The sequence below is a fragment of the Ambystoma mexicanum genome, chromosome 13 (assembly GCF_040938575.1).
Source record: "Ambystoma mexicanum isolate Mex_15411 chromosome 13, UKY_AmexF1_1, whole genome shotgun sequence".
NCBI lineage: Eukaryota > Metazoa > Chordata > Amphibia > Caudata > Ambystomatidae > Ambystoma > Ambystoma mexicanum.
Window position 1 is genome coordinate 837,182,809 of NC_090938.1, and position 25,496 is coordinate 837,208,304.

The following is a 25,496-nucleotide window of genomic DNA, read 5'->3' on the forward strand; positions in this document are numbered from 1 at the left end:
GGACCTGGGAGGGTCGATTGGAAAGGAAATGTGGAGACATATAAAATGTATGTGTCAAAAACCACACCTCACTGTAATGTTACGATTCCACTTTTATTGTGTTAATTAAAATAATTAGATGATTTTAAAATTGTGTTCCCATAACTGCGGTTATTGTATTAAGGTAAGTGTTGACCCTCCTGGGCCCCGTTTGCACGGCTTAATATTTTTTAGATCCCCAACCCCCGATCGCGCTCTCCTTGCCTGGACCCTCTTCCCCGACTCGCTTCCTCGTTCCCCTCCCTCCTCCCAACTCCCATCCCCTTCCCTGATTGGGCATCTGTGTTGTGACGTTGCCTGGCCTTGTGCCTGGCTTCCTCCCTGCACGCCACTTTTACCCAGGCATTTGTAGGTGAGTGTTGGCCCTCCTGGGCCCCGTTTGCATCGCTTAATATTTTTTATATCCCTCCCAACCCCTGATCACGCTCCCCTTGCCCGGACCCTCTTCCCTGCCTCCCTTCCTCGTTTCCCTCCCTCCTCCTGCCTCCCATCCCCTTCCCTGATTGGGCATCCCTGTTGTGACGTTGCCTGGCCTTGTGCCTCGGCTTCCTCCCTACACGCCACTTTTACCCAGGCATTTGTAGGTGAGTGTTGACCCCCCTGGGCTCCGTTTGCACTGCTTATTTTTTAGCTCCCCCACCCCCCAATCATGCTCTCTATGTCCGGACCCTCTTCCCTGACTCCCTTCCTCGTTTCCCTCCCTCCTCCTGCCTCCCATCCCGCCCTCCTTCCCTGATTGGTCTTCGAAAACCTACTTCGAGCACACATCCAGGGCAGCCCCTGCCCGTGCAGCCCCCATGGTGAAGGACCCGAGGTAAAGGATACCAGTTTCCAAAGAGCCAGCTCCAGACCGTGTTGGCCTGTGGTGCCTGCAACCATCAACCAGCAGCGTCTGACAAGGTAGGAGACCTTCACATGCTGCTATTCGGTAAAGTGTACAAACTCATCAAAAATCATAGTAACCCCTCCTGGTGAGTCTTATCGCTGTCAGATGCAACCCCTAACCAAATACTGCCTTTAAGTAATTTGCCCCCAATAGCCATATTCTGCTTCTAGTTAGACTGTACCTGCCATATACTACTCTGAGATAGACTATCTTAACCAGAGATATATTGTCCTCAGATGGCCCTAAGCCAAACATTGCTTTCAGTAGATTATACTCCAGCCACATGTGCCAGATAGCGGCCTCCAACATGTAGCCTGACTGTCCCAGACAACCTGTCCAGGTGTCCCAAACCTCAGCACCGCTATTACATCTACTGTTATTGCATTCACTGCTGTGCCCCGTGTTTGGTCTTCTCCCCCTCTATCCAGGTGTCCCAAACCTAGGCGCTGCTATTACCTCTACTGTTGTGTCCCATGTTAGGCCCTTCTCCCTCTATCCAGGTGACTCAAATTCTAGGAGCTGCTACTGCATTAGCACTCAGTAAACTCCCTGCCATCTTTTTCTTAGGTACCTTGACCCAGTTACCTCCCGTCCTTGCCCTCTGGACGCGCAGCCACTCTCTGACCCCGACATCGCTCAGCTGCTGAAACACTCCATCCTACAACCATGAGTGACCTCCCCTCCCGGATGGAAATAGCACATCAACAAAGACCGTCTCTCTGCCCCCTCACCCCATCCCTTCTACACCATACTCACCCTCCTTAATGCACCCCACCCAGCGCATGCCCTCTATACTAGTGCCTACCTTCAAGAAGCCCCCTATATCCCACATCAGGTCGCCACCTCTGACCCATGCACTCGAACACTGATACCCTCTGACCACCCTTCCCCACCCCAATCATCATTCTGCCTCTAAATCTAAGATCAGAGGAGCGCTCTGATGCGCCAAACACCACGCGCCTCATACCCTCAACCCACACACTTCAACTCTTCCAGTCCTCTCACCTTCCCTCTGCCCCCTGGCATCTACTAAGAACAGCCCCCTACTCCCCATCCATTCGCCCGCACAATCTCCAAGTCGCAAGCCAGAGGAGATCTCTGGCACTCCAAACATCAAGAGTCCCCTGCCACTACCGCGCATCGGTGCGCTCACTCAGGAACTCCCCCGCTCCAGACTAACTCCCCCCACATCAGCCCTCCTGGCCCATGCTAAACTCCCTCTTACACCCGCAATTGCTCCCACCCAGTCCTGTACAGCTCCACGACACACCAACATCGTCATCTCTCTACCAACGCGTGCTCCATCCGTCTCCCACATCAATCCCACACTTCCTCACCTCCAACACCTCTTCCTCGAAAACCCAGCGTCCCCTTGACAGCGCGGTCCCACAAGGACAACCGCACCCCACAAACTCTGCACACCTCGGTGCCCCCTCCTCACCTGTGATACCCTCTCACCCTACCTCCCACACTGCCCTCTCCCCTATCCTCAGCTCCTACTCGACCCCCGCCCAGAGCCACCCCCCTTCAAACCCTTTCCCCTCTCTCAAAGTAGCACGTCTTGCCCTTACTAAAACAGTTGCTTCATCGTCCTTCCCCTCCGACCCTCCTACCCTCTCTCACACCCCTCTAACAGCCAAACCGACAAAATGAAGAAAGGGTGACCGACCCTCTCCCTCGACTCTCCATACCTAACCACTTCTCCATCGGTCCAACCTCCCATCCTTCCCCACCCCTACCATCAGCCACTCCCCTCTCTCCCCGTCTCAAAACCCTTGATCTTGACCTCTCACCCAGCACACCTAAACGCCTAGCGCCCTCCAGACTTGAACCACAAACAACTCACCTGACCAAACACACCACACGTGTACACTCACCACCCCCCCAGGTCCTCCCCACCACATCTCTCACACACCTACCACCATCCGCCTACTCTTCCCACTCCCCATCAACCTATCCCACTCACCCCCCCTCAAAGAGTACCTGCGCCCAAGCCCCGCACTACCACCCCTCAGTCAGTCTGAACCACCCAGCCTGATCCTACCACACCTCCCATCTCACAGAGCAGCCACGTCCACCGAGCACTCCCAGCAACGAGCGTCAAGAAAGTCCCCTCGCCTCATGAAGTCACATGCATCCTTTTCAATGCCCGCTCCGTAACCAGAAACAGAATCAGCATCTTTGACCTCCTATTCTCTGGCAATCCTGACCTCATTTTTATCTCTGAAACTTGGTTCTCAGATGATTTTGCACTAGTCGCACACAAGGCCTTCCCCCCTGGCTACTCGCTTATCTCCCACAACAGACCTTCCAGAGGTGGCGGAGTGGCATTCCTCTACAAACCTCATTTTTCCATCTCACTCACCGAAACCCAGACATGCAACACCAACTGTGAATCCCTTATAGTAAAACTCTCGCTACCGTCAACACTCACTCACAGCTTCAGACTCGCAAGGCATAAATTAGTTTCAAAAATTGATTAGCAGAATTTGCTAATTAAAATATGTTTGATTAGCAAATAAACTCATTTGATTAGCAATTTTGTACTCCTATTTTAAATGTCACGAGAAGTTAGTTTTACCCCAAGACATATAATTAGCAAGAATACAGCATTTCTATGTACCTCTGAAGTAATACATTAGTGCAATGAGTGTTTGTAAAATGTAAAGGTTCACTGCATGAATGGACCACATAAATAGATCTGAAAAAAAAGCTCTGAAAACATTTTTCAGTTCAAGGCTCTGTGCAGCAGTCAGTGGTGCATAGTGCAGGGTCCATCAAATTGTCAACAAGACATCAATAAAGATGCAATTGTGCGTGTGTCATTTTTATTATTATCAAGTTTCATTTTGTCACGCTCACTCCTTGATTCAGTCAACTTCACCCCACTCCCCCAAGTGCCCCAAATACCCTCTTGCTCACCTGTGGTCTCCTCGTCTGATTGGAGTCCAAATCTCCTTATCCTCAATGCCTCTTCTCTGGAGTGCAGATGAGTTCTGCCTTGAGAGGAAGCCACCCTGCCCCTCTAACTCGGGGCCAAGGGGGCCATCTCCTTGTTGGAGATGGCGACAGGATACCAGGCAGGACTGTGTGAATAGAAGAATCCAGCAATAAGGGAACTCCTCAGAAAGTGCTGGGTGACCGCTCCAAGGGAACACAATGCTACAGAGAACGAGCCGAGAGGTAACAAACAGGAGAACCCAAGAGAGAGAGAGAGAGCCAGAGAGGAGCGGAAGAATCCGCAGAGCGAGGTGGGACGAGTACAGAAGGAAGAGAAAGAAGAGGGAAGAGAGCGGCGACGGCCGCGGAGGAAAGAACTGAAGCGTACCAACCCGGAAGCCTAACGCAAATAGGTTGTAACGCGCGGGCTTCCGGGTTGGCGCACGTAAAAAGGACGCCACTGGTCGGAAGGCGGAAGGCTGGACCGCTGCAGAGGAACGTGCAGCGGCGTGACGGCTGCAGTCAATGGCCGCTCCAAAGCCAGCGTCTCCACAGCTGCCAGCGACCGCCGTGCGTGACACATTTAGCTAGTGTTTGGCATAAAAAGTCACAAGCAACTGCCCAAGATGAAGTCAACAGCTACAAGGAGTTTGAGACAAATTGGGGACATTAGTTATCTCATTCTGCAGAACCAAATGCCCAGATGCCAGTCTCTTGGTCTGCCCAGGTCAGTGAGGTCCTGATGCAGCACCTACCAGTTACTAGTGCCGTAAAGTCTCATCTGCGAGACAAATGGGCCCAGCAAGTTAAAATGTAACCATCCATTTGTGGTCTGGCTTATTGCAAGTCAGCAAAACCTGAGATGATTTAAAAGATAATATAAATGATCTAAAGAGGGAGTGCCGTCGCAGACACCTAAAAGCCAACAGAAATATCATCAGGGTGCCCAAGAGGTCGGAAATCTCTTCTCTAAACCTATGGCACACAGGCACCGCATTGTGACTCCACAGCATTGTGGGAAGTACTGAGTGGCAAGCTAGCAGCAAATTGTGCAATGTAATGCCCACCAGGCCACCAACACTGCCCAAGGATAAATAATGCACTTTTCTGTTCTTGCCAGCACACTGGTGTGGCTGGGTTTGGTCAAATGATTTACCCAGGATCACACTGTTTGGTTAAGCAGTGAAGCCAGAATTTGCCAGCAATTTAAGCAACTTACCACATACCTTCCAAGCTCTAATTAGCACACATGTTTGTTTTGTGTTTCAAGAACCACAAATCACTCGAAGCAAGCACATTTGGGGGAGTATTTGCACCACCCTGAATATAAGACTACAAGCTACAGCCCTATAACACAACCGGCTTGCAAAAGGCCTTTTAAATATTATTCCACTCTCATAAAGCGATGCCCGTGGCACCAAACACAAGAGTATAAAAAGATGGGTTTACCTCTCAGGTAACTCTTCCTTTGCTGTTATCTTCCTCTACAGACACATTCCAATGTCTACAAAACAGACAAAGAGCAACTGATTACCCACAGCAATGTGCTAAAGTGGCTGGAAATATTTGTCCCACCGGAAAGGGTAGGAGAATTATTACTGCCAGCCACTTGCTAACAATGAGCTCTGCAATCAGGGACAGCATCCGGGCCTTTCCACCTTTTCAGTTGCTAAGGGCCATGAGCCTCAGGGATGTCCCCAGTAACTGCCCCATGTTGCCAGTTTGCAGTGTTATATAATAACATTGCAATATATTTATCTGTATATACTTTTGTTCTGGGGCTTAATGTCTTTAAAAGCTGCATTTGCGGGAGCCCTTCCGGCCGTCACTTCCCTTGGGGTATACAGAAGTGTTATCAACGTGTTGCCTTTTCACACGGGTTCCTCCACATCAAGCACTTACTGACATAGGATTTATATAGGATTTATAGCTTTTCAGTGGGTATTATTGTTTCAGCTTCCTGGCCGTTTAGTGATAATCGGCGGCTGTTAACCCCAAGAATATTTATTTGTCATTTCATTGGGTAAAATTGATGTGACATCTCCTGTCATAATATGCTACTTACTATTTTTGAAACTGGTCCCAGATGTTGGCATGTCACAGTCTTCTATAAGTTTATATAGATGGATAGAAGTGTCCTTTAAAACTGCAGTTATCTGCCATACAAAGACGTTCCAAAATGGATCCGGGTGCACTGGAACCCTGGCTTTCAGTCTTGTGATTAAAGTGCTTGTGATACCTTTAATCACGAGACTGAAAGAAAATGTAAAAGGCCTTTTGTAGCAGCCTGTGTTATTAGTGTGGGGCCTAAGTACCCAGGCCTGCAGTAATAACATAGCCTGCTTGCAGAGGGCATTTTAAATATTCCTTCTGTCTCGCGAATCATGAGAAGGAACAAATATTGTAAAGACGTTCTGCCAGCATGCAATATTACTGTGGGGCTGGGTACTGGCAAGTGGCTGAAATTAATATTTCTCCCACCCGAACGGGCAGGAGAAATATTTCTTCCTAGCAGTGGGCCCTTGCTAACACCCAGCCCCGCAGACAAGGGGCTTGCAGAAGGCATGCACCCCCCCACCCTCTCGTAGACACCCCAGCATGACTCCTTACCTTGGATTGAAGCTGGGTTTGTGAGTGGAGCTTGGAGGCTCCTGCTGAAGTCTTCTCCGCGTGACTTCGATGCCGCACCCGGGCTGGACTCATCCATTGATACAATGTATTTAGCCCAGCCTGTGAGCTTCTGCCTGCTGCCTGAACACAGTCAGTGCACCAAGCGCAGAGATTAAATAAAAAGGCACAGTAATCTGTGCCTTTAAACTCTGGGCTCAGTGCCATAAATCGTATTGCAGTTGCTGCGACATGATTACTAAATTAAAAGGCAAACCAGCGGTATCGCAAATTGTGATGCGATACCGCTTATTTTCTGCCTTGTACTCATATACAGACCTCCTGGATATGACAGACATTTTGCCAACAAGCTCTGTGACTCGCTAGTTACCATTCAGGTAATCCACCCAACACTCACACTACTGGGAGATTTCAATATCTGGTTCGATATGCCCAACAACCACATGACCCAACCCCTATTCGAAAATCTTAAAGGGCTCTCAACCTTTCCTGACATACCACTGGTCCAACCCACTCTGGTGGTCACCCCCTTGATGAGATCTTCACCTCCTATGACCTTTGTATCTAGTCCCAAATCGCTCATCAGGACAGACTACTCTGCCATCCCTTTCTCTATCCACCCACCAGCCTCTCCTCCAATGGCTCTTCCTGCCCTCGCATACGATCACCAATGCTGGAACAAAGTAAAGGTGCTCCTCGACCTAGCCAAAGCCCTGCTACTCTGTCTCCCAGTGACGCAGACCTCTGATAGACCCTAAACCATTGAATCCTGGCTTAAAGAATCGCTAAATCCTCTCACCCCCTGACGCCCCGCAGTTTCTCGCAAAGGACCGTCCCCCAAATGGTTCACGCCTCACCTGAAAACTTTCAAAAGTCAAAATAACACGCTTGAGCGCAAATGGTGAACATCTAAAACCACTCAGCAGATGTATGTTCGCCTACAAACCACCTTAATCACAAATCCGAGATCTGAAAGACCAAAAAGGCCTATTACAATAAACAAATCCTGAACTGTCGCAGCTGCAGCAGCAAAGAACTCCACAAGATCATCTCTGAATTTGTGAACCCACCTACACCTCTGCCCAGACCATGCCCACGCAAACGCTCTGTGACTCCCTCTCGCTACATTTCTACAACACAGCACTTGACAGGACGGCAACCCTTAATACCAAACACTCCACCCTCACCCCCTACCCCACATCTACCCCTCCCGATCCAGTCGCGCCAACGACCGCAAGGCTAGCCTTCAACTCTTTCCAACCCATCTTGATAGACGAGTTCCTAGATCTGCTATCCAGCAGCAGACCCTCCAGATCCCCCCTTGACCCATGTCCCGCCTCTCTTCTGAAAGAAATATTCTCCTCTACCTGTGCAGGAGAACATGCAAGGTCTATAGTAGACGACTCCCTCACCTCTGGCATCTTTCCAGAGGCCTTTCAAATAGCGCATGTGAAACCCCTTCTAAAAAAAGGCATCCCTCAACCCCCTTGACCCCAAGAATTACAGGCCGATCTCCAACACCAGATTTCTCGCGAAACTCACAAGACCGTGCTGCATAATCCCAGTTCAACCGCTTCGTAGAATCCAACATCCTACTCGACCCCGCGCAATCAGGCTTCAAGCCGTGCCATGGAACAGAAACCACTCTGATCTCGATCTGGGATGATCTCAAGGTTGCGGCAGACTCAGAGGTTGTGCAGCGCTGGTTCTGCTTGATCTGTCAGCCGCCTTTGACACTGTTAACCATTCGATCCTCCTCAACCTTCTCCACTCACTAGGAATTCGAGGTTCAGAACTCAAATGGATTGCCTCCTTCCTCAGCAACAGGAAACAATCGCTTTCCTTTCCCCTTTCCTTTTGTCTCAACTGCTTGCGCTGTGAACACTGGGGTACCCCAAGGCGCGGGCCTCTCTGCTCTCCTTTTTAACCTCTATCTATCCACTCTACCAGGAGTCATCCTCCCGCACCTCTCCTGTTACAACTACGCCGATGATACCCAAAATATCCTAAGAATTCCCAAAACAAGCTCCAACCCACGTCCCGACCTTGAATCCTGCCTCAGAGACATTGACCGATCGATGACAAGAAACCACCTCCTTCTGAACCCAGATAAAACTGAGATCATGGTGTGCAGCAATACTGCCCTTCTCCCGCACCCACTCCAATTGCCTCCCTCTCTTGGCACCACCCCCCCTCAGACCAAACAGTCTCTCGTCAGATCAATAATGTATGAAAATCCTGTCACTACCACCTCAAACTCCTAAAACACACTTTTCCTCACCTTGCATACTCCAACAGACTCGCAGCTATTATGCCCATTGTTATGTCGAGACTGGACTATGCCAACTCCTTATACCTGGGAGCAGCGGCATAACAACTTAAACTCCAAAGAGCCCAAAACGCTGCCATCAGACACATTCTTGCCCTTGGACACAGAGAGCACATCTCCCCCACTCTCAGAACCATTCACTGGCTCCCTGTGGGACGAAGGGCCACTTTCAAAACCCTATGCATTACCCACAGAGTAGTGCACAAGACCGGCCCATCGTACCTACAAGAAAAGATTAAACCCTACCTCCAATCACGCACCCTAAGATCAAGCACTGCCCTCTTACTAGTGATTCCAACCTCCAATTCAGCCAGGATTGGAGGATCTGCCTTCTCAACCTTGGCTTCAACCCTGTGGAACTCACTCCCCCCACACATTCGACACACCCAAGACTACATGACCTTCTGCAAAGCTCTAAAAACCTGGCTCTTTCCGTAAAACCTGATGAAGACCTTCTAGGGCCGCTGACTCCCTGCAACACCACGGACCACGACCTCAATGACATTACACTGGAAAGTAATTACAGCCTGCGGACAAATAGCGAGCAAAGACACCACTGAAAGCAAATAATAAGTCACCAAGTTAGAATTAAGAAATGGATACCATGACAACCTTAGCGTCCTGCAGCTGCTAGATATGACTGTGGACTAGACGCTTCGAGTGCAGCTATCGCAAAACGCGTGAATGAAATCCGGAACAGTGGGCTCGTAAGAATAAAAGATCCACCCAGACGCTCACGTCTCCCATCACTATGCTCTCTCTCTACTCTACACCCACACACAATAGAGCGCAGCTACACCCCTCGATCAATTTCCTCCTAGCTGCTCACATACGAACAATACTCCATGTGCACCTCAACATCCTGCTAGAACGCAGCTACACCCCACAAAAAGAAATCTGCCTAGCTGCACACATAAGGGGGTCCTACACAGGCCTAACGCAGCCAGAATGCAGTCTGGGAGACCAACCACCAGACAGCACACATTCACCTGATCTCGCAACATCACCGCACCTAAGGTCAGGATGCAGCCGCCATCAGGCGATCGCAGGAGCTGCTCACATATTGAGTGCACCCAGGCACCCTATGCTACCCTACTCTCTCGACTGGCCTGGACTATGGTCCCCTAGGGCGTTCAACCCACAAGCGCTTTGAGGTCATACCAATGATAGATAGAGCGCTATATAAATGCCAAATAACCTAACCTGGGAAAGGAAAGTGGCAGACAGAAGCACAGCAGCAACAGATAATAAGTAAGGAGAGCTGTGGGGGGGCTGGGGGGGTGAGCAGCCCATAGATGTCACCCACCATTCCCCCACTGATTCCCATAGCATCCCCATCCAGGCTTATTCTCTGGGCGACAGCCCCCAGCCTCCATCCGTCACCCAGACACATATTGAACACAGGGCCCTGTCGCCTGCATCACCCTCGAGCAGTGGCGGCTGGTGACTTTGAAAGGTGGTGGGGTGGAAATGTAGTGGGCGCGCACGAGCGAGAACCATGTCAAGAAGGGTGCTGGGGGGTTTTCCCCCCCTCGAAATTTTGGAATAATAGCTCACCAAATGTGCAATTTACTGCCAAACCCATTCAAACATGACCTTAAAGGCATTAGGTTTTAGGGATTAATGGCGGTGTTTTATTCTCACGGGTGCAAGTGTGGGGGTGTGTTTCAGCAGCTTGTATTGGGAAGAGCTGGCACTATAGATAGTTGCCACTCCCCATCCCTTGCTTAGACTGAGAACAGTCTGGGGCCCCCACCCGGGTGGTGACTATATTATAATAGTCAGAAAGATACGGTTAATAACCGCCGAATAACACGAGACGGCCAGCCAGCAGGGTCCCTACAGCATGAAATGCCCGCTGAAAAGTGCACCGAGGGGCTAACACTTTTGCAGACCCTGGCCCTGGGGGAAGTGAGTGCCTAAAGCGCTCCACCAGAGGAAGCTTGTAAGGCGAGCGGCTGCAAAGCGCCTGCAAAGCGCATCGTGACATGTAAAGCCCCAGAACGAAATATATACCGAAATATTTTGCTGCGTCATAAGACTGCTGACTGGCAGCATAGAGGCAGTTGATAGGACCCCCCATGAGGCTGAAGGCTCCTTTTATTGAAAAGGTTGAAAGGCCCAGATGATGTCCATCGGTGTACCAAGACTATTATGAGTGGGGCCTGGTGGGCTAACCCTTCACATTTTGGCAGAGGGGCTTACTTCAGATTGTGGTGGAGGGGAAAAGTTACTTGTGTGGGGCATCTCACTTCTTTATACATCAATGGGGCTATTCTGGTGCAGCTTCAATGATGTGATAAGTCATTTATAATGCGCTTGTTCACGAGTGTTTCTAGGCGCGAGAAGACAAGGGAGGGTGAAACGAGAGAGGCCAAGACAAACCATGTGTTATTCATATCGTGCAAGTGCGCTGGGGAGGGAAGAGAAGTGCCAGGGAAAGTGCCAATGTTGCAAGTAGTTAATGCTCTCCTTTAAATCTAAAAGCACACACTTAAGACTGCTGTAAATCACTCCCCTGCCCTGGCATGCAGGTGCTAGCACTCCAGCAGAAACATGCTAACAGTGACATACTGTCCACTAGTAGTTGCGTGGCTTGTGTTAACTCTGCAGCCACAGGCCACGTTCCTTGTCTTTGTCCAGTGACTGCTCTTTGGGTCAGTGGGGGCGAGGTGGGAGGGGGGGGGGGGCTGAAGCCCGATCTGTCCAATGGCCTTTGCGCCACTAATGCTGATTGCATGTTGCTGCATCTCTCAGGAGGCAATCAATGTACAGCATGATTAGAAGCGTGTGGGCTGCATGACGCAGGGGGGTGCACTGATGTGGAGGGGGCACCCCGACCTTGCACAGTAACATTCCACATAGACACATTGCTAACAAAGCCATGATAAGGGATAACCCCGTAGCCCCCACCCTCCCTTCTTACTAGGGGGCTGGCAGCCAAGGCCCATGAGAAAGGGGGGAGGGGTAAACCCGGATTGCACCTGTCGCCACTAGTACTGCAGCTGCGGTGGGAGTGGGAGTGGGACTGTGCGGTGTTGAGGTGAGAGGAGGGCAACGCAGAGCTGCACCTCAGATCTTTAAACCTGGGACTGAAAGGCGAGCCCTTGGACTGTTAGGAAATGCACATGAAACGCGTAGCACTGCAAGTTCTGGGCCAGTCGCACCAGTTAATGCCTCCACGATGCGCAGGACATGATCTGGAAGTCTTTTATTTGTTCTGGAGCGACCGCGATTTAGAAACACTAAAAAAGCCCATGGAAAATGCTAAAATAATTGATATGCACAGGTTAAATGTTAAAGGTATTTGTACCGCGCACCGTCACCAACGGAATTGGTCCCCAGGCGCTCAGGCGGATCTGTAAACGATAAGGTGGGATGGGTTAGTAAGGTGAAGAAGGGAGTAGGATAGTGAGAGGAGTGGTGTTCTGTTGGCAGCTTCAACTCGGTATACACCGGGTGCCGAGCTTTGGTGCGGGTATCGGATCGGAGTCAGTACACGTGTGCTGTTGTTCCGGCTTATGCGTTGTTGCAGTGTTGTGAAGTGCGTGCAGCTTGTTGTGCGAGAGATGGTTGTGTGAGTTTTTTGAGTGAGATCAGTATGCAGAGTTTGAGCTTATATTGGTTAGTGGGTTACCTGACCTTTACCATGCTAGCATTCATGGTTCTGTCTGAGTGTGGCACCTGTTGGCCCTCACATTCCCGTCTAGACGCGGCACAGGCCAATGTTTAGGACTTCATCCAGGTGTGGCCACGCCAACCCTCACACCCCCATCCAGATGCAGCGCAGGCTAGTGTCTAGCGACCCGTCCAGGTGTGGGCATGCTAACATTCACAACTCCATCTGAGCGCCACGCAGGCTGGTGTTCACAACTTTAGGTGTGTCACATGTTAGCATTCACGTTTTTCCTAGCCGCGGGCTTGTTATCCTTCAATCGATCCTATCCAGGTGCGACGCGGGCCAACGTCTATCTAGATGCATCTGCCGGTCTGGATATGTTCGTCCGGTACGTACGAGTGGGCGTGTCACTTGGGGTTTTCGTCTGGGTCTAGGTATGTGGTCAGTCTCTGCAGCCTTCCTTTGTGACTATTTTCCATGATGTCTTATGCTCTGTCGAATGGTTGGTTCTTTGGTTTGAGTGTTTGTCCAATTTGAGAGCGGTCGAGGTTGGAGTTATTTTCGTCATTGTTTTAATGTCTGGGCATTCTAGTGCGTCTCTGTTGTGGTTACGTTTTGAAGAGCCATGATTTGAGGAGTTTCCTGAATGCTAGGTGGTTTGTTGTATTCCGTATATTCTTAGGTAGGTCATTCCAGGTTTTGGGTGCCTGGTGAGAGAAAGACGATCCTCCAAGTTTTTTTCTGTTGTAGGGTTTTGGTTCCAGGCGTATGTTGGTGCTTGATCTTAGTGTTCTTGTCGGTTGGTGTAGGCGTAGTTTGTCGCTTAGGAATTCTGCGCCTTGTTTGTGTATTGCTCTGTGCGTGATGCACATGGCCTTGAACTTTATTCGTTGTTTCATTGGTAGCCAGTGTAGTATTTTTAGCGCGGGTGTGATGTGTTCTCTTCTGGGTAGCTTGAGGAGGAGTCTGGGTGCTGCATTTTGTATGGGCTGCAGTTTTTTTAGAAGTCGTTCGGGTATGCCCAGGTATAGGCTATTGGCATAGTCTACTCTGGACATGATCAGAGCGATGATGGTAAGTGTTTTGTTGTCGAATTACAGGAACGGTAGGATCCTTTTTGCTGCTCGCAGGAGGAAGAAACATTTCTTGATTACCGAGTTTACTTGTGGCTCCAGAGTGAGGTTGTTATCCATCAGGACCCCTAGGTTTTTTACAGTTGATGATGGCTCTGGTGCGGTGCCGAGCTCTCTTCGCCAGGGGATGTAGTTGATGTCTCCTCCCTTTTTTGAAACAATCATCTCTGTTTTGCCTGGGTTGATTTTGAGATGGTTGAGGTTCATCCAGTTGAATATTTCACAAAGGCAATTCTCTAGTGGGGTGTTTTCTTCTCGGGTGTCTTGTATGTTGGAGATTATTTGAGTATCGTCGGCGTAGTTGTAGCATGTGAGGCCGTGTTTTTTGATGAGTTTGATTAATAGGTACATGTAGATGTTGAATAGAAGCGGCGAGAAGGATGATCCTTGTGGTACTCCACACGTGGCGACTCTGGGTTTGGATTTACAAGGTTTCATCCATATTGTTTCTGTTCTGTTAGTTAGGAAGGATTTGATCCATAGTAGGGCAGTGTCTGTTATCCCTAGTCCTTCTAATCTCTTTATGAGGATGGCATGGTTGACAGTGTCGAAGGCTGCAGACAGATCAAGGAGAATCAGGGCGGTGCTGTTGTCTGAGTCTGCGTTTGTTTTTAGGTCATCCCATATTGAGAGGAGAGCCGATTCTGTTCCTCTCATAGGTCTGAAGCCAACTTGTGCCTGGTCTAGTAGGCATTGCTCTTCTATGAATTCTTGGGTTATTTGGTAGACGTACGTTTCTAGCAGTTTGGCTATGTAGGGTATGTTGGAGATGGGTCTGTAGTTGGATAAGTCCTCTACGTTTCCTGTTGTGTCTTTGAGTAGCGGCTTGATGTATGCCGATTTGAAGGCCTGCAGTACTTTACCTGTTGAGATTGAGAGGTTGAGGAGGTTCCTGTGGTATTCCATGGGGGTTCCTTGCTTGAGAATTGTTTTGTATATGTCCGGGGGCAAGGGTCTTCAGGAGAGCCCGATTTGTTGCTTTGGTTTACCAGTTTGACGAAAGCCTCAACTGATATTTCTGGGAAATTTCGTAGCTTGTTTGCGTGTTCCTCGTCTGTGTCGGTGGGGTTTGAGCTGTGAACGCTTGGTCTGTTTTGTATGGTCTGTTGGATAGAGTTTGTTTTGTTTTTGAAGTCGTCTCCGAGGTCCTCGCAAAGTTTCGTCGATGGGATTGGCGTGTTGTTGCAGGCCGGTGGGTTTTTTATTTTGTTTATGATTTTGAAAAGTTCTTTTTGAGCATTTGGTGCTATGAAGATTCGGTTGTCGTTATGTTTCCTCTTCGCTTTTTGTATTTCCTTTTTATATGCGTGGATCTGTTGTAGGAATTTAAGTTTGTTTGCGGTGTTGTTGTTGTTCCTCCATTCAGATTCTAGTTTTTGTTTTTTTCTTTTCATGGCTTTGAGTAGTGGGGTGAACCATTTTGCTGTAGTTTTCTTGCGTGATGGGGTGAAGGGCTTTTCTTTGGCGGTGTCGTCAAGGGTTGTTGCGATCCAGGTATGAAGTAGGGCAACTTTTTTGTCTAGGTCTGCTTCTTCCATGGTTGATGCTTGTGGTTTGCTGAGTTCTAGGATCTCGGTTAGATTGGAATTTTTTATGGTTCTCCTATTTCTTTTCATCATGATGGGTTGCTTTTCTTGTTGCTTTTTTGTCGGAGCGGCCGTTGTGATTACGAACGGAATAATGAGGTGGTCGCTCCAAAGTATTTGAATTGGGGGTGCCATGGTGATGAGATCCTTGTTGGCGAAGATTGCGTCAAGTGTGTGCCCTGCTGAGTGGGTTGCTCCTTTGACTAGTTGTTGTAGGTTCATGGCTGCTAGTTGGGCGGTTAAGGATTTTTCTGTGGTTGTGGTTTCTTCGTCGAACCAGATGTTGAAATCTCCGAGGATGATCAGATGATTGTACTTGATGGCTAGGGTAGTGATTGCTTCCATGAAGGCGTCTACGAAAGTCGCATTGTAGGTTGGTGGTCTGTATATTAGTATGAATTTCAGGTTGGTTTTGGGGTTTACTGAAAGTCGTAGTATTAAGGACTCGCATTTATCGATGTTTAATGGTTCTTCCATTTTGTAGGCCAGTTGTTCCTTGTGGATGATCGCTAGTCCCCCCCCCCTCTTTTGGATTTTCTGTTTGTTTGGATGCATTTGAAGTCTTCAGGCAGGCAGTTGTTGAGGGTGATCTTGTAGCTGTCGTCTAGCCATGTTTCGGTTACAAATAGGATGTCTATGCCTCCTTCTGACAGGAGGTTGTATATTTCCGTTGAGGGTTTGGACATTGACCTTGCGTTTATTAGATTACAGTGGATTCTCTGGGTGAGATTTTGTTTTGAGGTTATTTGTTGCTCGAGTTTGTAATTGTCTGTTCGGGGAGTTTCCGCATTGATGTCGGTAGGATGAAGAACGGCGACAGCTGCTTCTTCATTGAAGCGGTCTAGTAAGTTGATAACAGGGTTGATTAGTCTTGGTGTTTCTGCTGTGATGCTATTCGGCTGAAGATCAGCGGTGGTTTCTTCATTGGGTCCGATTGTTGGGTGGGAGGTGGCGTTGCTGGTTGTTGGTACTTCGCCGTATTGTGCGGGATGTAGTGGAAATCGATGTTGCCCCTCTGTTCTTGTAATGTAAGTGGTAACGGGGTCGGAGCACTCCCACTCTCTTGTTGAGTGCCCCCATCTTTTTTCCGCATGTATCAGGACATTTTTTGCATGTTTCGAGGTTTCCGTGTTGGGGTGTCGGTGTACCGTAGTCGTTGCGAGGTAAGGTGTGAGGTATAGGGATTTTTCTCTTGTGGATTTTGTTCCGGTTGTGGCTATTTTAGGCGTGTTTTCTTCCAATGGGGCTGTTTCTTGTGGGTTCTGTCGGTGTTCTGTGTTCGCGTCTCTTGTTGCATGATCTTGTTCTCTTTCTCGGCGTCCTTTTCTGGTACGGGCCATTTTCCAGTCTAGGTGCAGGCATGGTATGGTAGTTGGTCCTCTATGCTGTGCTGTGCGGTCGCAGTGACCTCGGTTTTCTTTCTCTGGATACGCTGGGGTGTTCTCTGGCTCAGTGTTGTTTTCGGTCGGTGGGTGGGGTATATTTCCTAAGGGTGCACTGTCGGTGGGGGGGGGGTTAGGGTGTTAACAGTCTGCTGGTATGGGATTTAGTTGGGTTAGGTAGTGGTGGGTTTCCGGGATTGGTAGAGTACTGAACTAAGTGCAGTTAGATTATTTGGGGGATCTGTATAGTGAGTGAGAGTCCTGTCAGTGCAATCTAAGCATCACACAGTGCCGTTCGGAGACAAGGCTCCTGCTAAGTTTGAGAGACCTGCACAGTGGGAAAGAGGCCTATCAGTGCAACCTAAACATCAACAATGCAATTAGGAGACAGAACCCCTGCTGAATATGAGAGGCCCGCACAGTGGGAAAGAGGCCTATCAGTGCAATCTAAACCTCATATAATGCAGTTTGGGGACAGAGCCCCTGCTAAGTTTGAGAGACCTGCACAGTGGGGAGAGATGTCCACCAGCGTAATCTAAACACCACACAGTGCAGTTTGGAGACAGAGCCCCTGCTAAATTTGAGAGACCTGTATAGTGGGAGAGAGGCCTATCAGTGCAACCTAAACATCATACAATGCAATTAGGAGACAGAACCAACCCATGCAGAGAGGGGATATTTAGGCACAATGTAAATTGAACCAGGGCGTGCTATTAGGCACACTTCTAGATTCAACTGTGCACAGAGAGGCTATCTAGGGAAACTCTTTCAGGCACACTTCTATATGCAGTTAAACTACAGATGGGAGAGATTACAACGGTTTAGCTTTCGGCGTATGAGTGGTGGGGTAGTATGGCGTGAAGTAGTTGCTTCAGTCCCTGCCCTTGCCAGACTTACTCCTCCTGCAGATACGATCTGGAGCTGTCTCGTTGGAGTCGTCCTTTGCAATGGGGTCCTTAGCGGTGGGGCTGCCCGGGCAGAGGGCTGCCCTAGGTTGGTTGTTAATGGCCTCGGTGGGGTAGTCAAGGGGCCAATCAGGGCACGGTGGGCGGGTTGGGAGGCGGGAGACCCGAGACCAGGAAGCGGGGAGCTGGAGGGGTTGCAGGGGACAAAACACATGGAAATGAATGATGTCAGCAGTTTCCCGTGGGGTGCGTGGGGGTGCTCGCTTTACTTTATCTGTTATATGAGAAGGGGGTGTTTCTTTTGTGCCATCATGTCTGCGTATTCACTTTCTCCTCAGTTAATACTGGCCGCACCTGTAGCGCCCGCCAGCACCCTAATGGCCCACATTACGCTAAGTGCATGGAGCCAACGAGCTGCGTGCAGTGTCCTGAGAGAGAATGGTGTGAAATGGGGCGCGCCCCCTTCCTGCTGGTATAATTACTACTTAATCACTTTAATGGGGGGCGGTGCCCCCCTGCCACCGCCTGCGAGACCCCCTTCTAAAGCGAGCGCCGATAGCCTTATGAGAATGTGAGCATATGAGGGCCACGTGCATAGTGTGGTGTCTTCATGCACGTGTGCACGTGCAGAAAGTGCAGATGCACTATTGCGGGAAAGCAAACTGCGTGTCTAACTCCATGAGGCAAAGGGCTGCGGCCCGAGCGAAGTGCCCCCCCCCCCACACCCCCGGGGGCTCAGGGCATCTGCGAGTGATGTGGGGGCGAGGGTGCAGGCTCTCTGCACTCCCGCGGACACTTGCTGATCTTTTCCTCCCTCCACCCTCCCCTTCCCTGATTGGCCATTCCAGGCCCAGACTCCACAGTCTGATGCACACACAGCCCAGGCTGCCGCTGGTGGGTGAGGGTGCAGGATGGCGGGCAGCTGTGCATGCTTGCGGCCTCCTCCACACACTGATTGCGACATTGGATTGCAGGACGCTACATAAAGTGGTGGCTGTGCGAGGACCGTTCCGCGGTCTCTGCCTCCATCTAGTGGCCGCAAGTGGCGCTCTTGCAGCCGGCTTCCCGCATTGAGCAGCAACGGAGCCCGCAACCTTCTGCGCACGCGTGCCCCTCCCAACTGTCCTCTTTAAGAGCTGCTTATACCTAGAACAAATTGCCCTGATAAGAGCAAGCACTCGCCTCTACAAAGGGCGACAAAGAACACTCTACCTTTTTCCTCTTTCTCCTGTCTTCTAACCCTCTCCTCTACTACTTTCCACTCTTCTCCAACTTCTCTCCCTCTTCTCTCCACTTTTCTCTCTTTTTCCCTAGATCAAGCATGGCGGCCCAGACGTCTGAGACTCTCCATGTCCAGGACACGGAGGGAGAGATGCAACGTATGGAACTAATCTCTCACAAGCGGAAGACTTGTGGAAACACATCCCCACCTGCATCGCCACTAAAGATGAAGAAGTTGCTAAACCATCCTTTGCCGCCGTGAGCACCAGAGACAGGTATGCTGCTCTAGAGCATGAACAACCGAACACTGAATCTGGGAACACGGCGGACGAACAGACGTCCCTCCCACCCAAGAAGATTCAGATCACGGCAGCTGAGGTGTGTGTGTGCATCGGGCCAGGACTAATCTTCAGTCCTCTTTCTAGGCCCATTGCTCTAGCCCCCTGCCACAGTTTCGGCCCGATCCTTGCACATATGTGCAGGATCGACCGCCAAAGGCGCGCTTAAGGCAAGCCCGTCTGTGCCCGTCTGTGCCCGTCTGTGCCCACCCGTGCCGGGAGGGGATGGGAGGGACTGCCTGATAGGAGTCTTCTGCTTCTGCTCTCCCTCGCCCCATCAGACACATCCTGGCCAGCTGGCTGGATTCACCATCCTCCTACTATTGCCCTCGCTACCGCTACCATTTCTAACAGTAAGGAGTCTGTTATGGAAACTCCTACTCTACTTCTACTGAATACCAGGTCTCTCCCAGCTCACACTGGCGAAATATGGGACCTTATTTCCAGCAGGCAACCTGCTCTCCTTTGCCTAACAGAAACATGGCTGGTGCCGAGCTCTGCCCCTGCATTGGTTCAAGCCATCGCCCCTGCCTACCATATTATTCACCAAATTGCCTACCCCCCAAGCGTGGGGGGGGTGGTCGCTGTCATTTTCAGTGACAAGTATACCATCACTCAGCTATCATGCTGCCATAAGCTCAATATGGAAGCCCTATTATTCAGATGCGTTGTTGCACCTTCCTGCATCAGTCATCTCTTGCTTAAATACTGCCCTCCCGGACCCATAGGGTCTTTCGGGAAAGGTCTAGTAGACTTAGTGGCTGACCTGAGTTTACAGTACACTAGCTTAGTGGTACTAGGTGATCTAAATCTCCACTCCAATCTGTCAAGATCAAATGAGATTAATTCCTTTTTTGACAGCTTATCTGACCTGCACTTACATCAACTGATCCAAGGCCCCACTCGTATTCATGGGAACACCCTTGATTTAGTATTATCTAAGGACTCCCTGCTATGCCCGAGGCCTGTTGAACCAGTGGTATGGTCGGACCACCACCTGGTATCTTGCACATTTTCACTGGCTAATCTGCCCTGTAAGCCCCTCCCTTCGAAAACACTGTTGCGCTCTTGGCGCTCGGTTGACACTAAGGCACTTAGTGCCCAAATAGCTATCAACTGTGCCCCTCTGAGGCCTCTATCCCTAAAATCACTCTCTCAATCTCTTGTGGACGCTGCTGATGTCTGCGCCCCACTAAAACTGGTTCAAGGTTGCAGGCTAACTCCTCAACCTTGGTTCGCGGTACAGCTTAAAGCCGCCCGCCTGAATCTTACACAAGCGGAACGCAAATGGCGAAAACACTATGATCCTAAACTTAGAGATTCTTATAAACTCTGTCTTTCCACCTACCTGGCCAGTGTCAAAATGGCTAAAGTCACTTTCATTTCTCAGAAAATCGAAACTGCTCTATGTCAGCCCAAAAGCCTGTCTTCTATTGTGAATTCGCTAGCCTCTTCTGAGACCCTTACTTCCACGGTCAAACCCTCTCAAAAGGTGTGCAATGATCTTGCTTCGTTTTTTATGAATAAAATCGAAGTGATCAGCACAAATATTACAAAATCCCCAGCGATAATGACTCTGGATGCCATCAAGCCATTACCTGCATCCACCATTGATCCCACAGCCAATTGGTCGACTTTCCCTCTATTTACTGAGACAGAGGTCCTAGCGGCTATCTTAAGAATTAAATCATCCTCTTCTGGGGATACTATTCCCGCCACTATTATGAAGAAGATCACCCCAGATCTATTGGCAGATATCACTTTGGCTATTAATAATTCCTGCCAATCAGGATTGGTCCCCTCAGAGCTGAAATCTGCGATGGTTATCCCCTTTCTTAAGAAGCCCTCACTTGACCCCACGGTCCCAGACAATTTCCGCCCTATCTCTCTGCTTCCTTTTCTGTCCAAACATTTGGAATCTCTTATCACTCCCCTTCTATCCTCTTTCCTGGAATCATCTAAAATCTTCAATCCTGCACAGGCAGGCTTTAGACCAGGGAGAGGTACTGAAAGTGTGCTGGTTTCCATGCAGGACGACATGTCCAGGCTTGTTGACTCAGGTGGGGTTGGTGCCCTGATTCTGTTAGATCTGTCAGCCGCATTTGATACGGTTGACCACTCCATCCTGTTGTCACGCCTGGCCCAGATCAGGATATCCGGTCAGGTCCTTGCATGGTTTACTTCTTTTCTCTCTGACCGCACACACACCCTGCCCCCTTTTCTTTCTTCACCCTGCTTTCTCACCTGTGGTGTCCCACAGTGCTCCTCCCTCTCCCCGATCCTGTTTAACATCTATATCTGGGCACTGGTCTGCCTCATCCGCTCCCACGGCCTCAACTGTTATTCTTATGCTGACGACACTCAAATTCTGATCCGGCTACATCAAGATCAAGCCGATGTGTCGTCATGCCTTCATGACTGTTTGAGGGCCGTTGGTGATTGGATGGATCAGAACTGGCTTAAACTTAATGGTGACAAAACAGAGGTGTTGGTGGTGGGTTGTCCCCCGGATCCCTCACTGTGGACCTCTGCTTTTTGGCCCATTTCTATAGGGCCCCTTCCCAGTCCAGTGAGCAAAGTGAAAAACCTGGGTGTTATTCTCTCCGCCTCTCTTTCTATGTCTAATCAAGTGACAGCTGTGTGCCAAGGCGCCCACCATCAGATCAGGGTTTTGAAGAGGGTCTTACCCATGATACCGGAAGCCATTCACCCTCCTGTAGTGGCTGCATTAGTTCTTTCTCGTTTGGGCTACTGCAACTCTCTGTATCTATCGCAACCGATTGGTTTAATATAGCGGCTTCAGCGCATGCAGAATCTGGCGGCTAGGCTAGCCACAGGCACTCCCTATGGAGCTCATATCTCTCCAGTGTTCCGCCAACTTCACTGGCTCCCGGTGGGCCAGCGTGTCCACTTCAAGTCTCTATGCATTGTCCATCGGGCAATTCACGGTCAAGGAGCCGAGTGTCTACAGACTAAATTCTCCTGCTACCTCCCTGAACGTGATCTACGCTCCTCCACTGCTAATCTTCTCGTTGTTCCTAGATTTAATCGTGTGAGGATTGGTGGCAGGGCCTTCTCAATAGCAGCTGCTAAACTTTGGAACAATCTCCCCTTGGTATTAAGGACTGTTCCTAACCACCTTGGTTTTAGAAGAGCACTTAAGACCACTCTGTTTTAGTCTCCCACTTCCTTGGCTTCTTCTCCTTTCTGAGCAGCTCTCCTCTCTAGCGCCATGATGCCCCTGGTGACCGTGCGCTCTACAAGTATAGAGAACATAACATAACATAACCCAGCAACCACTACACATGACTCGCAGAGGAGCAGTGGACACCACCGACCACACCAAAGCACTGCACATCGCCAGGACTCAAAACAAACAACTGCCACGCAGAGGAACAACCCACCTTGCCTGCCACCAACCCAAGGCCCAGCAAAGACCCAGAGAACACCCACCACATCCAGGCTGACCTTTGCCGAAGTCCTAAATCCACCACCCAACCTGCCTCAGGCTGCCACCCCAGCGCAGGATGAGGGAACAGCGAGCTCCCTCAACTGGAAAACCATCATTGTGAAGATCGCAGCTTTTGTTGTAGAGCTAAATATCGTCCCCACCATGACGATGGTGGCAAGGCTTATCCTGAGCCTATTCCCGGCCAAAGAAACAAACCAACATGGCATCTAAACCAAGATACGGCATTGTGATGTGGAATGTCAATGGTATCCAGAAGAAGACAGACAAACTGCTTCACCTAATGGAAACAAGAAAGATTAGTGCTGCCTTGCTGTCAGAGACCCACCTGCAAGGAAATCAGAAGCTGACCTGGCGAACCACAGAGTGTGTTAGGCAGAATCCCGTGCAGTTCCCTTAGGGACCACTACACAGGATTAGGACTACAGGTGAGAGCAATAAAGCAATAAATCCCCTTTGGTGTCAGTCTGCACCACAAAAATTTAGTTGGTAGCTGTGGCTGAGCAGTCAGACTTATCTCAAGAGGGAGATGAGCAGTATTCAGAGTTTACACATTAGGCAGACCAGGCTATGGAACAAGGAAACACTGACCAAAGCTTTGTATTTCAAAAGTAAATATATATTTATTTTATACACCTCTAGTCAAAACACACGTATCACAGTTGTCAAGTAAGTTAAATAAAGCCACAAAAAGACATACACAACTCCCTATTCAATTGTAGACAAGTCTGCAGTAAAGTGAAAACTGAGCAAAACGGCACAGTGAAAACCAACTACAAATGGCACTCTATCAATTTAACAAAAGGGAGGGAAAGTACAAGTTAAACCAAAATATCCTCAGACACCCCCTAGCAACACTTCCCTGAAGTTTTGTGGACAAGTAATGCACAGTAGCACTTTAACCAAAAGATAAGTGAATGAAAACTGAGCAAAATGACACTCCAAAGGTTAAAATAGTAGGAAGGAAGAGGGGTTCAGAAGATTTAGGTGCATCAACACATTTCTCATTGAAAACCAATCTAGTGAGAGCAGATCTAACAAATCAGCCAAAGTCAATAGGCCAGAGCCAGAGTCAGTGGTACAGGACCAAGAGTTTAGGAGCAAAAATGTTCTTGTAGCTGCAGTCAAGTCTTTAGTAGAAAAATATTGAAGAGGTAGATGCAAGGCGAAAGACAATGTTAAAAGAGAGGGCGGCCAACCCAGCCAGTAGCCAAAAGGATTTAAAACACCTTGGGCTACCACAGAGAAAGGGAGGACTGGCGGAACAATGTACCTTAAACGTGAAGAAGAGGCTCCTGCGGTGGTGGTTGTTGCTGGTAGTTCCTGCAGTTCGAGGGGTCCAGCAGAGGAAGAGAGGCTCTCGACGTGGAGGAAGGTTGGAGTCACTTCACTACTCATGGATGAAACCAGCCGCGGTGCTGCCAAACGAAGTTTAAAAGGTACGCTCCTTTTAATCGCGGTCCGGGTCGATAGCTGCCTGGCTATCCGGTCTCCAAGTGCTGTGCACTGTCGATTCAACCAAGGCAGGTCCGAGGATGCGATGGGTGAACTGGTTATGCCCACCAGCTCAAGGGAAGAAGACTCTTTCGCTGAAGATCTCCTCTCGTTGTGTGGAAGAAAAGTGGTGAGACGATCCGGCAGGGCTTCACCGATGGTGTAGATGCTGAAGATGTCTGTGGCTTTTCTCCCCTTCAGTTCCGTAGTTCCAGTGGCGACGTCTTGCTCTTCCAGTCCTCAGGACCCTGCTTTTATGCAGAAAGAGACCCATTCACACAGCCTAGCTGTCGCTCATACAGTGGAGTGGTCTTCTTGGGGAGAGACCCTCCAGCCTACCAGGTTAGAGGGTGACCTGAGTTGCTGCGGCAACTCTGTCCAGGGGTTCTACTGCCCTCCCAAACAACAGACCCACCCCAGACTCAGAGGCGCCGAAAGGAGGGCTTCTTGGCAGAAGCCCGCCAAAATAGCGAACAAAGGATCCCAGACCTGGGTTAGGAGTTTAGAGTAAGACACGAGAAAGAATTTATATCAAAGTTCTGGCAAATAAACTGAACTGGAGTAAAGTTAATAAAAAAATAAACCGGCGGTATGTTAGAGGCTGTCAGTAAAAGTGGTAGCCTCGAACAATGGGAAAATCCCATAGGGAAATATTCACGGTCGAATATTTACAGTAGTAACCACTGCCACCAGCCAGAAACTTTGTAGAGGGGGACTTTAAGGTACCCTCTCAAAAATGAACATAGGGGAAAAACTATTAACCCCTTCCAGTACTTCCATATTAAGATGGTTTGTACTGGTTAAGTTCATAAGATTTGACTAGTAAAGTCAATGGGGACTTTACATGCCCTGGGAGACAGTAGTCAGTCCCAGGGTATGGAGTCTATGTTTGGGGGTCGCTACGACACCCCTGTGTCACGGCACGGAGGGTGCTGTGTAACACATGTGCATAAAGATGGTTCCTATGGGTGAGAGAAAAGATCCCATAGGCATTAAACACAAAAATAGCCTAGAACACACATAGCAAAAATGCCTAAGAGTGGGAAAAAGAGTCTCACTCTTAGCAGGAAAAAAGAAACAAACCCTTCAAATCCAGCAAAGCTGCTGGGGGACTCTATAGATAAGGGAAATTAGCCATTAAATGAGAATTCTCCCTAACACTCTCCGCCCGCCCCCCAGACTAAGGGACAGGAGGATCTAATCCACTCCTGGATGAGTTTCTTACCTCTAGTCGGTTATAAACATCCTAGAGAGACCATCAGCATTTTGGTGGTGACATCCTGACCTGTGATCAATGGTGAAATCAAACCCTTGGAGGTAGATTGACCATCTTAACAGTTTTGGGTTTTCCCCTTTCATTTTCATCAACCATCTCAAGGGTTGGTGGTCTGTTTGAATGATGAAAGTGGATCCATACAAGTATGGCCTAAACTTCTTCAAAGACCACACAATGGCAAAACATTCTCTCTCAATAGTTGCCCACCTTGTTTCTGGTTCCTTCAGTTTCCTACTGATGAAGCAAATGGG

The 25,496-nt window shown here is 49.4% G+C and overlaps 1 protein-coding gene across 6 annotated transcripts in view; it reads right to left on the reverse strand.

Annotated features, from left to right (window-relative positions):
* Positions 1-25,496, reverse strand: part of LOC138522091 (uncharacterized) — a 300,314-nt gene that overhangs the window by 252,990 nt on the left and 21,828 nt on the right. The gene's annotated exons all lie outside the window — the stretch shown is intronic.